At 43.6% G+C, this 12,861-nt stretch overlaps 1 protein-coding gene across 7 annotated transcripts in view; it reads left to right on the forward strand.

Annotated features, from left to right (window-relative positions):
• The window catches only part of ABLIM1 (actin binding LIM protein 1), a 190,751-nt gene that overhangs the window by 104,931 nt on the left and 72,959 nt on the right, over positions 1-12,861 (forward strand). The window lies entirely within an intron of this gene.

The raw sequence follows: 12,861 nt of genomic DNA on the forward strand, positions 1-12,861 counted from the left end.
GGTTATAAAACAACATTTTGTGGGACTTGTGATGAGATTTTTGGGGTTTTTAATCATAATTGTGTCCTGCTGACAAACTGGTTTGCCAGTTCACACAGCTAGAGAGCTCCTGCTCTCAGCAGCTTAGAGTGCACTACTTGGAAATCTGGAGACACCTGTCATGGTGCATCTTGTTCTTTTATGGACAAAGACTTGCAGAAATGTGTAGCATAGAGTTTCAGGTCGTTTTAGTGCAAAACTCTCCAAACAGACAAATAAAAATGAGAACAGCTTATGTTATATTTTCAGAACTAATCAATTTTTAAAAATTCAATGAAGCATCTTCTGTCTTCAAGGATTTACCAGTTGCTGCTTTAGCTTTGTGCAAAAGTTGACTTAGATACAGAAAAATACCTTGCCGGCACCAAAAAGTTAATTTTAATTAGTGTAAAGTATTTCAGATTACTTCCAGGTTTCTCCTGCTGGCTAATACACACATATTTTTTTTCAAAAGCTTTGCCATTTTTGAAAGGATTTTTTAAAATACAAGTTATTTTAGCAGAGTCTCTGATTCACACTATGCATCTATTTCATATCCTGTACTTCTCTCAGCTTCCTGTGATTACGTTCAAGTAGATCACTAGAGGAGACTTTCCTTAAAACAAGGAAAGTTTGAGGGAATGCAGTAGATTGCAAATATATCAGGTTTGATTGCTTGGTGTAATGTGAAAGGAAGCCTTCTATCCTAGAATGTCTGCATTAATGCTGACATGCCATTTTCCAGTGTCTATTACTTCACACAAATGAAAACTTACTGACAGCTTTGCTTGGATGATTGCAAGGAAAATCAAATGTGTCTGAGTACAGGGGTTAACATCTTGAATAACATGAACCTGAATATTGTTACACTCTATTGTAGTGCATAGCAGTGAAAATCAGATGGGAAAATACGAAATAATTAATTTTCTTTTTTTTTTTTAGTATTAGTTGGGTCTATAATATTTATTTACCTAATTTATATTAGTAAGATATTTCTTTCACTGCACATCTGTTACCTGAAATTATAGCTATTTTCTTGAAGAACTAATTCAGTGACTCTATTTTTATTCTAAATTTTTAAAATTCAAATGCAGTAATCATAATTTATAATTTAATCAATCCTATTCCTTGGCTACTGCTAGAAATACACAGTGCACTAAGTTTGGGATCTTCGTTCATTCAGCAGGAAATCCAATAACAAATACCTGTAAATCACTTTGCAGACAAATGAAATGAGTGGTGTTTGGTTTTGTTATTGTTTTATTTCATATGTCAGCTTGATAAATGCCATGTGAACTATAAAGCAAAGTGACTGGGACAGATGTAGAGCAGCACAGAAACGGGATAAACAGATAACACTGACTAGAAGTGAGGTGTTGATGCCTTGGATAGTTCAGGGCTTTCAAGATTCTGTCAAAAGACATGAAAATTTTTTCTTTGGGGCCCAATAAAGGAGTAATGCAATAACATATCCCAGTAATTGCTATTTATTTTTTAAGCAGTGCCCAGGTTTTCTGTTTGGTATCATGATTGCCTGATTTGTCCTGTCTTTAGTTCTTTGTACTCTCTGTTGTGTTCTGGCTGCATGGTAACACACTGTGTTTAAGGTCCACGTTGTCTCTCCAGAAAACCAGTTGTGCAGGCACCTGTTATTTCTAAATTTTGGGCAAAACTGTAACTGTGCAGCTGCATAACATGCCTTCCTTTGGGGCATTTATCAGGGAATTCTCCCCAAGGCAGCTGGTAAATGAACTGATGCAGGCTTTGAAAATAAAAGTCTCCAGTTTAGTCAGACCTTAATTTTTAAAAAGTACCACACTGGCTTCTGTTTTTTTCTGGAATGCACCTGAGGTGTAGTGAGAGTCCAGCTGAGAGCAGAGCAGCTGTACAGAGACCCCTCCCTCGCTGGGGACAGGCACAGGAGCTGGTGCCAGCAGCTGTGGGGCTCGAGCCAGCACTCTTCTGGCCCAGGCATCATCTTTGGAATCCAGAAGAGACCATACATGTCTTTGAGTGTAGTTTAGTCTCCCTTCCTCAAGCTGAGGTCTTTTTCCTTGGGAAATTCACCATTCCCACAATAAAGCAATAAGAATGCTGTGCCATTTTCTATGAGGTTGAGCCCTTTCTCTGTTGGTTCATTATCTGGGTGCTGGTCTGGAAGCTTTAGTTATTTCTGATTATCTGTTTGCTGGAAGGTTGGATCATTTTAGTGATGTACATGAACTTACTAAGAAATTGCATTTCAAGTGAAAAGTGTGTTTCCTGGGACAAACCTCCCCATCCAAAAGAAACTGAAGCATTCCAATCACCTAACAGGAGTTCTCACTTTGAAAAATTCATCTTTCAAAATGGTGACAAAGACTTTGACCATTGTTTCTTTTCAGTGAAATGGAAACTTGTGTCCTATAAATGCCAGTGGTGATATGTCACTGACAGATTTTATGAAAATCCTTTCGCTAGGACTTTTCTCCTGAGAAGCTGAGAAGCCTCAGAAAATAAATGTAAACAATAACTATGGGATGGCTGTGGAATGTGGTTTGGAGGTTGCTGACCAACAGGTGCATCTTTGATTGGTTCCATGTGAGTTGTTTCTACTTGATGACCAATCATGGTCCAGCTGTGTCGGGCTCTTTAGTCAGTCACAAGATTTTATTATTCATTCCTTTCTAGCTTTCTGATGTCTCCTTTCTCTTTCTTTAGTGTAGTTTTAGTATATAATTTTCTTTTAATATAATATAATATAATATAATAAAATAATAAATCAACCTTCTGAAACACGGAGTCAAGATTCTCATCTCTTCCCTCATCCCGGGGACCCGCAAACACCACCACAGCGATACAGTTCAGAAAGGAGCAGAGGGAAAACATTTCAGCTTCCCTTTCTTTGTAAGAGTCTCTCCTGTGAGTACAGAGCATTACAGTGCAGCCAAGAGGTGGACCAGAGTTTCCAAAGCGAGTGTTCCATGAATAATCCTGGTGCAGCTGTTCCCCGAGCAGCCGGCGTCCACGTGGAGATTTCACATCGTGTTTTGTGTCTTTGTCCTTGTCTGCTCTGCACATTATGTTCTGGCTCAAAGAATGTCAGCTCTTTGGGACAAATGCTTTCATGCCTATCAGTACAGAGTCTAACAGGGTTGGATTTGGCCTCACAACTGGGGATCTTTGCTCTATTGTGATATAAATAATGAGCTTAATGCCTAATGGACTTGTGGGAAAAAGGTGTCTTTGCTAATTGTGCAATAGCCTTATCTCTTTGAAAAAGATGCAGGCAGTAACGTTCCCAGTAAATAAATGAAACTTCCAACAAGGTTCTGGAAATACTGAAGTAAAGCAGAGCCAACATACCATATCTGCTGAAGGAGGAGGAGATGGGAAGGAAAAAATAGAAATCATCTTTTGCCTCACTGCCCAGAAAAGTGTCAGGAAAGTGAGCTTGTATTTGAGACAACAGAGCATCAAAATGGAGAAGCAAATCTACTTTGCGGCCCTCCTTTAAAGGCTCTTTAATTCTTAATGCAGTCCTATAGTCAGGGCATAACTGTCCTTCCATTAGATAAAAATGTAAGTGATTGCTGCCAGTGTTCAAAAGTAATGTCAGAGCTGATGTATAAGCATCACAGACTTCTCCATTAGAAATTAGCTGAAATGGATGCAAAATTCCTTTTAATCATAGTTCTTGGGAAAGGTCTGCTGCTTGGATTTGTAACTGTTCAGCCACATTTGAGTGATTTTTCATTATTTTTTTATTTATAATTTTTTCCTGGAGCTCTCTGAAAACTCCTTCAATTCCATAGAGAATTTAATAGTGCAGGGGAAAGTTGGCTGACTGTTGCTAAGCAAGATATCTGCAGTGATTTTAAAAGGTGTTGAGCAACATCCAACACATGATTTTGAGCTTATTCTTAAGAAATATTCTCCAGTTTCACACTGTGTCAAAGCTACACAGGTACTTGGCACGGGTGGAGATGGGCCTAGTGAGAGACACTGAGCTCACTTTGTCTTCAGGAACATTCACCCACAATATCCACAACTTCAGCGAGGGCCCTGGGGAACTTAGAGAGGCTCAACAGTTTTGGTTGTCAGCATGCATTTTTAAATTTTAATTGTTAAAATTTTGAGCCTTAAGCATTTAATATTTTTTATGTGCTGTAACACAAAAATTTTTTTCGTTTCATTCTTGGCTTGTCTCTTTACATAAGCAGAAGCACTCCCATAACTCTGTGGCATTCAGGCTACTGGAGATTCAGTTGATGGTTTGGGGAACTTGACAGAAGAGGCACACATTGTCCCATATCTCTTTTTTTTTCTGTTTACCATAGAATAAAAGCATACTGTGGACATCACTGTTGATTGATTTCAAACACTGATTTAAATCTTTGATTTTAATCATGCTTTGTTCAATAACCCAGGAAACCTTGATTAGACTGACTGATTGTAACCTTGGATTACATTTAGATTTTTAATTATAAAATACTAATTGATAAACATGAGGGTACTTCATATCTGTACACATCTACTTAACCTAATATAGCTCTGCATAAAGTCATCATATTATTTAACATCTATATTTTTCCCTAACAACTATTTTTGCTAATGAGTTGTCAATTTCAACTTTCATTTGAATGAACGTTGAAATTTTATTTAGAATGCATAAAGTATCTGTGGATATTTTTTACTTTCAGAAATTTGCTAGATACATGGAGAATGTAAATGAATTAAAATATATTTCAGTTTTGGAAATTATATTTTTCAGGAGTCCATAGCTTATGAAACTATTTACTGTGGATCTCCATGACCTTAAAAATTTTGAAAGTGGAACATCTTATATATCCCAATTTTGAATAGGAAAAGGGAAGCAAGTTTATTCCCTATGTTTTCAGATCCCACTCCTAACTACAATTTATTTCATACTTTAAATTTTAAATGAAATCCTTTATTTTTTTAATATCACTATTTAATTCTCCATTTCTTTAGTCTGAATTTGATTGTAATAACCTTGCAGGGCAGCTTCATTTATGACTTAACCCACTTAAGCATATAGTGGGTCTAAAATTTTACCCCATCCCCCCTTCTAAGAATAAAAGAAGCAAATCAACATTCATGACATGATAAAAGTTCAAGAAATTATGCAAACTCAAGCAGAGTTCCTTTCTGGCAAAAGCCATTAGATTGTGCCTAAGAATATGCAATTCTTTTAATGGCACTGGCCAATGTGTATGATTGTTTCAAGATGATTTATTCCTTTGAAGAATGCTTGCAGTCTTTGAAGCATTTTCATAATTTGAATTACTTTCTAGGATTAATTTTATTTCACTTTATGTCCTCACTCAGAAAAATGGGTGAATTACTCCAGTAGCCTCCATTTGCACAGCTATTTCCTAGTTTATAATACTGGTATTTTGATACTGCTTGATAAATTGTGTTCAATCCTTCCCTGGAGGTATAGAAGCTTTGTTAGAAACTTGACCCCTGGGTGATAGAGATGGAGCAGCAACTGTATTTAAAATATAGTTGTGTCAGGGCAGGAAGTGTCTGATTTATGAGTTTTCTGTCAGAAAATTCCTTTTGAAAAATAGGAAAAATGTTCTTCAGGAAGGTGTTTGCAGTCCAGTTTCCCCATTTCTTTTGGATGCTTTTGTGTTGCAGTAAATTGGACAGTACTAAATATGTGTCAGTTCTTATTTGCCTGTGTGTAACCCCATCTTGAACTTGGCAATCAAAACACATCCATGTCCTTGGGTTTTACTGGAGGAGTGCTTCTCCAGAGCTAATCCCAAAGGAAGTTCTGGGGGAGGTGCAAGGAATTCCTCAGTAAATGGGTGTTGCATGAGCAGGGATCACTAGCTTGGAGAACACAACTAGAAGGGAGGTCCCCAGGGACTGGAGTGTCTGGGAATTGTCATGTTCAGAAAGCCTGCCAGGTGGCAAGTCAGGAATCAGAGGTCACTTCAAAAGAATGTGAAAAGTGAATTAGCTGTTAGCCAGACCTTAGTTTGCCATATGTTATCTGGGCATAAAAACCTTCCTAAAGGTTGTCATAAGTTTCATTCCTTTTTTTGGGAAGTTTGCACCCCGTTGGAATTGCTTGTTTTCCAAGAGTAACAGTTGAAAATTGTCCAAAATAGTCTGCAACGTGCTGTCCATGAACTGGGTATTAAACAATGAAGCTCTGAGATAATGGTGCAGTTCCCTTGGGGTACTGTGAGTGGGAATTGTGACTTTGAATTCTGAGTACTGAAATGTGGTAAAAGAAATGATGGGATAAAAGACTGACCTCAGCTTATAAGTACCTGGTCCTGGTTGATCCTTTAGAGTAGTTTTACAGGTGGGGCTCTGGGGGTGCTGGGATGGGAAGAAACCCCAAAATTTTATCTTTCTTTTATAGGACAATTAAAAACTCTTCTCTTTCATTGTGTATAGTTTGCTCTTTCTTCCTCCTCTTGTTTCATCCACCCTCTTATTCTCAGTTCAGATACCTGTGTGAAAGATTGGGTTGAAGAGGGAACTGGGACTGGTTAACTTGGTGATGCAGTTTTTTCAGGGACAGTCTGCTGGAGTAATGTGTCAGAAGGTCATTTGGTTTGGTCTCCTTTGGGAATGACGAGTAGAAAGATGTGGAAATGAGGAATTGCCTTTCTCTGTTAAACACTTAAATCAATACAGACCCAACTGGGGGTGGGGAAGAGCATTCAACCTTCTGAATCACTTCAAATTAAATCAGGTGATGAAACAGCAATTTGCAGTAATCACAGAATCATTTAGGTTGGAAAAGATCTCTGAGATCATTGAGTCCAGCTTACACCCCAATACCACTGTGCCAGCCAGACCATGACACTGAGTGACACATCCAGGCTTTGCTTAATCAGTCCAGGGATTGCAACTCCAGCACCTCCCCAGGCAGTCCAGTCCATTCCAGTGTCTAATCACACTTTCTCTGAGGAAATTCTTCCTAATGTCCAACCTAAACCTACCCTGGTGCAATTTAGATCATGCATAAAGATATTAAACAGGACTGGGCCCCATGCTGGCCCCTGGGGGACAGCACTAGTGACTGGTCTAATGATACATCCAAGATGTACAACAATGTGTGCCTTAAACAGACAAGTCAGTGTTGGGCACTCAGATGCTTCCAGGGACTTGTGCTGCAAGCAAAGAATGCCAGTTCATGCCATTGGGATTTCTTTCCCTATTTAATCAACTAAAATAGTTTTATTTTCTCTAACTACTTGTTTTGAAAATATCAGTTTTTCCCAACTTGCCATTTATAATAAAGTGTCAAAGCTATACTGCACTTCCCATGGGAAATTTATTTCCCTCCATTGTATGAGCCCAGCCTCTTATTGTTAGATTTCAAGAGTACAAGGCTGCTTATGTGGGTTTGTTTTGCCTTCAGCAAAAGGGCAATAGTGAATTTGTTCTGACAAACATTTCCCATCCTTGCAGTGGCAAAGAGAAGGGGTTTGGCAGCAGATTTCCTGAGTTACATGCTCAGATTGAAATCCTGCACGTAAAATTCCCAATATTGTATGTCCTTCTTTGACTTCCAGAACTTAGCACAGCCTCAATGACCAAATGGTTATGCTTTAAACTTTGAAAACGTTTGTCATGCTGTGAACATGGTGAGTTTGTATTTTTAGCTTTGACAGAAATACCTTGAAGATCTGGAAAAGCCTGCATGATATCATCAAACCTTTCAATTTTAAAGCAAGGCTTTAGAAGGTGTTGCCTGCTCTGTTGTTAAAGGGTGACTGAGAAAAAACTGTGGTCTCCCCACCTCTATGAGAAATTGTAATTGCACAACCTTCAAATTGCCACAGAAGAATTACTGGGATATAAGTTGTTTTTCAAGGTGACTAAGAGCTATTTGTACTTAAGAGATTTCTTGACCTTGACTCCAGTGATCATATTTGCCTCTTTCATCACTTGCAAATCACTGGCTCTTTAGGTCCAGCTATGTTTGACAATGTATTTCTGTGTAAGTCCAATGAAAACTTACTGTTTAAGTATTAAAATAATAACAAAAATCCCCCCAATTCTTCCCTGCTTTTCCTGTTTCAGAACAGAAACCTGCTGGTGCTGTCTCTGTAAAGCTCACATATCAATGTTTGGTAAGGAGGGGAAATAGATACAGAGAGTGTAATAAGAGTACAAAATACCTGTGACCTGTGGGGGTTGTGGCAGCCTCAGACTTTATCTGTTAGGTATGTGATGGCCATCAGGAGTGAAATGAACTCTTTGGTGACTTATTTAAATCAGACTGCTGTTAGCTTTGTTCACAGAGCTAACCCTGCATGGAGCAGAGCTGGTGTAATCATTCACATGACTTTGCAAATCCCTCTTTATTAGGATAAAAGCACACAAAGATGGTTTCTCCTTCAAAAATCATATGGGATAGGCAGAGAATGTGGGATAAAGACATATTTGCTATTAAATTTGTAAAGCAATCCATGTGGGAGTGAGTAAAGTGTGCTGAGGGTTAATCCCAGAGCTGCATCAGCTCTGAGCTCACCTGTGCACTATTGGCTGAGAGCAGGGGAGGGAGGCAAAGGCAGAAAATCCACTGCTTAATTTAGACAGTGACAAATGGCTTGCTGTGCAGGATGCTTCACTCCTGGATGTCTGGGGTGGTGCAGATGCTAAAAAGGGAAACACATTTTCTCATATCTTTACAAGCAAGGTGTCATGGGTGGCAGCTCAGCCTGACCTGTGTCTTTTAGTGGGGCTGCTAAAGGTGGTGGCAGAGTGGAGGTCTAAATCATACATTATATTATAGTGGTGTGCCCTGTCCCCCCACTTTCCCATGCTTTTGGGCTGGCTGACTCCACAGCACAGTTCTTTTGTCCAGGCATTTTGTTTTGCATCCAGACATGTCAAATATGACCTATATCTAAGTGCATATGGGAGCTGTACTGCTCTCTCTGCATTTTCACCAGCACGCTGCACTGTCCGCCTCCTCCTCTGTTATCTTGGCACTGCTGAATGTGCCATGTGCAAGGAATGGCAGTAAGGAAGGATCCAGGTGATGTGGCAAAAAGAAAATGCAAGAAAGCTCAGATTCGAGGGGTGCAGTCTGTTGGAGCCAGGTGTGAAGCCAGAGAGCACCATGGGGGGAACCATTGTACACAAATTCAGGAAGGATTGTCAGGTTTCTCAGTCTGCTCTGGCATATGGTTGTGGACCTCTGTTCTTACCTCACAGCCCTTTTATTTGCAGCATGTGCTAGTTATAGGTTAGACAGATACAGATTGTGCTTAATGTGATACTGAGATCCTGCCTGCATACCCTGGTGACATTCAGCCAAGGGCTTAAATGTGCCTCATGCAGGCCTGAGATCATAATGGCTTTTATTTGTAGAATTTGGATTAACAAATGGTCTTTTCTTAGCCCAGCCCAGCCCTATTCACTTTCTATTTTAGGAGATAATGATAATTGCAAGCTTTTCATGTATATACCAACAGTTTTGTCAGAATTAAAATCAGATTTATTTAAAAGCCATCTCAGACTAATACAACAGTATTGGGCTATTAGTTTACTTTGCTTCTAGACATTCAGTGTGTCTGTTGTATTAGCAGCATGGAAATGATCATTTCCTTTTGCAAAACACTTCAAGGAACCCAGAACGAGTGTAGATGTCACTGGTGTTATAGAATAATAAAAGGATGTTGCCAACCCCTGTATTAAACATGAGCACAATACTAAGTCTGGTGCTCAGGCTTACTGTGATTTGGCTTACAAAGAAGCAATTAAACAGTCAGAGGTACTTCATGGATCCCTGCTTTCCCCAGGTATCTGGTTTTGGCATCAATAAAGATGCTGGGTTAGGTAGACCTTTTGTGGAAGGCAGTTTCTCTCTTCCCACTGCCTTGGAAATTAAGTGTTTTAAAAATCTCTTTATTGATTCAATTTCTGAGAAAATTCAATTTCATGAAAAAAGTTTCCCAGACAAAAATGAAAACAGCATGGAAAACACAGCAGATATTTTGAGGGAAAATATCTCAGGGAATGCATCCCAGTGTGCCAGGCCCCTGGCTGGCTCTGGAGGAAGCCAGGAGTGCTGGGGGCTGAGAAATGGGTGCTGTGTTCAAACTGAGCTCAGCACCACTGGGACTGAGGACAGGACCCCATTTGCTCTCACAGTCCAAGCCAGGTTGCATGGTTTCAGATTCAGCTGAAGGAAATGAGGGCTGGAAGGGTCCTCAAGGGGTGATGCAGTCTCCTCCCCAAAGCAAGGTGAGATCAGCGTGCCAAAGCCTCTCTGACACGTGTTTGTGCCTTCCTCTGCCTGTGCTGGAAATTGCAGAGCCTCCCTGCCTCGGTGACCTGTGCCAGCCTTTGCTGTCACCCCAGCCTGGCATGGAGCCTTCAGCTGTCATGGCAGAGCAGAGGGATGCATTACATGGTGTCACTCCTTGTCATTTCATCATTCCAGCTTGTAACATATGTCCTCTAGAGCAAAGTCCTGGTATGAGGACATCTCAGGGCTGCTTTTCAAGTCCAAGTCGTGTCAAAAGTGTGTAACTCACATTTTGTCATAAGGTACCACTGTGCTTAGTGCCCCTCCCCTCCTTTTTCAGGGGATTTGAGAAGAAGAAGAAGAAGAATGCTGATAGGAAGAGGGACATGCAGTGGTGGAGTCCTGGATTGCAGGAATGTGCAGCATATATTTGGGGTTCTTTTGGCCCGTTATCCAAAGTCCTGCCCTTTAGTCAGAAGGACTGACTCTGCTCTCATTATCATTGTGATAATTAACTTGGACTTGCCCTTCAGCAAGGCATGGTGTTGCCTGGGCTTAAACCCATCAGGAGATGAAGGTTTTTGGGCTCTGCCTGCTCAGTCAGCTTGAGTGTTGGAGCCAGGGTGATGTATCCCTGCTGCCTGGGCTTTACAGCTCACATTGCTCACTTCTGTTTGTCTCTATTTCCTGGGATTTGTTCTTGTTTCAGGCATTCACCCATGGAGCACCAAGTCTGGGGATAGTAACACCTGGGAAATCTTTTGTTCCAGGCTGTCTCTGTGGCTTCCATGAGTGGCTCAGCTGATGGGCATTCCCTTTCCACTTCACTGGGCTTCCAGGCCCTCCCCTGCCCCAGTCCTTCTGTCCCCTGAGGCTGGGCACAGCAGCACAACCCTTGCAGTTCAGTGCTGCCTGCCACATCAGTCTCTTCAGATCCTACCATGTGCTGGGCTGCCCCTTAACAGGAAATCTTTTTGAGTATTTTATGTTTGAAGGGAGAGGAATGGAAGCTTGGGGCTGAGCTAGAGAGCTCTGATGTAACATGAGCCATTGTGGCACCCCCTGGGACAGAGTGCTCCTGGCTTCTGCTTCCCTTTCGCCATCAGGGTCCTCCAGGACTGATTGCACTGAAAAGTGACCGCCAGGAAAGTTCCAAAACTCCTGAGCCAGAGTCCTTTTGCCAATTAGAGACCAGGAGAGCTTCAGTTTCCCATAGCTGTGGGCGGACAGCAACACACCCTCCCTGCAGTGACAGGGCTGCCAGCCCTGCCCTGGGCTGGCCCTGCAGGCAGGTGTGTGCCAGGGCTGTCCCTGCAGGCAGGTGTGTGCCAGGGTGTGTGCCAGGGCTGGCCCTGCAGGCAGGTGTGTGCCAGGGCTGTGCCTGCAGGCAGGTGTGTGCCAGGGCTGTCTCTGCAGGCAGGTGTGTGCCAGGGCTGTGCCTGCAGGCAGGTGTGTGCCAGGGCTGTGCCTGCAGGCAGGTGTGTGCCAGGGCTGTCCAGGCAGGTGTGTGCCAGGGCTGTGCCTGCAGGCAGGTGTGTCCCAGGGCTGGCCCTGCAGGCAGGTGTGTGCCAGGGCTGTGCCTGCAGGCAGGTGTGTGCCAGGGCTGTGCCTGCAGGAGGGTGTGTGCCAGGGCTGTCCAGGCAGGTGTGTGCCAGGGCTGTCCCTGCAGGCAGGTGTGTGCCAGGGCTGTCCCTGCAGGCAGGTGTGTGCCAGGGCTGTCCAGGCAGGTGTGTGCCAGGGCTGTCCCTGCAGGCAGGTGTGTGCCAGGGCTGTCCAGGCAGGTGTGTGCCAGGGCTGTCCAGGCAGGTGTGTGCCAGGGCTGTCCCTGCAGGCAGGTGTGTGCCAGGGCTGTCCCTGCAGGCAGGTGTGTGCCAGGGCTGTCCAGGCAGGTGTGTGCCAGGGCTGTCCCTGCAGGCAGGTGTGTGCCAGGGCTGTCCCTGCAGGCAGGTGTGTGCCAGGGCTGTCCAGGCAGGTGTGTGCCAGGGCTGTCCAGGCAGGTGTGTGCCAGGGCTGTGCCTGCAGGCAGGTGTGTGCCAGGGCTGTGCCTGCAGGAGGGTGTGTGCCAGGGCTGTCCCTGCAGGCAGGTGTGTGCCAGGGCTGTCCCTGCAGGCAGGTGTGTGCCAGGGCTGTCCAGGCAGGTGTGTGCCAGGGCTGTCCCTGCAGGCAGGTGTGTGCCAGGGCTGTCTCTGCAGGCAGGTGTGTGCCAGGGCTGTGCCTGCAGGCAGGTGTGTGCCAGGGCTGTCCCTGCAGGCAGGTGTGTCCCAGGGCTGTCCAGGCAGGTGTGTGCCAGGGCTGTGCCTGCAGGCAGGTGTGTGCCAGGGCTGTGCCTGCAGGAGGGTGTGTGCCAGGGCTGTGCCTGCAGGCAGGTGTGTGCCAGGGCTGTGCCTGCAGGCAGGTGTGTGCCAGGGCTGTCCAGGCAGGTGTGTACCCGGGCTGTCCTTCAGCAAGGTGCGCCACTGTCCCTGCTCCCTGTGCCACACGCGGGGCTCTGCTGCCACCCAACGGGGACAGGAACAGTGCTGGCCCTGCTGTAGAAGACAGGAACTTTCTGCAGTGAGGACTTTTTGGTAGCTTGTTCCTGACAGAATCTGGAGTTTGTACAGAGCTTT

The sequence above is a fragment of the Agelaius phoeniceus genome, chromosome 9 (assembly GCF_051311805.1).
Source record: "Agelaius phoeniceus isolate bAgePho1 chromosome 9, bAgePho1.hap1, whole genome shotgun sequence".
Lineage (NCBI taxonomy): Eukaryota > Metazoa > Chordata > Aves > Passeriformes > Icteridae > Agelaius > Agelaius phoeniceus.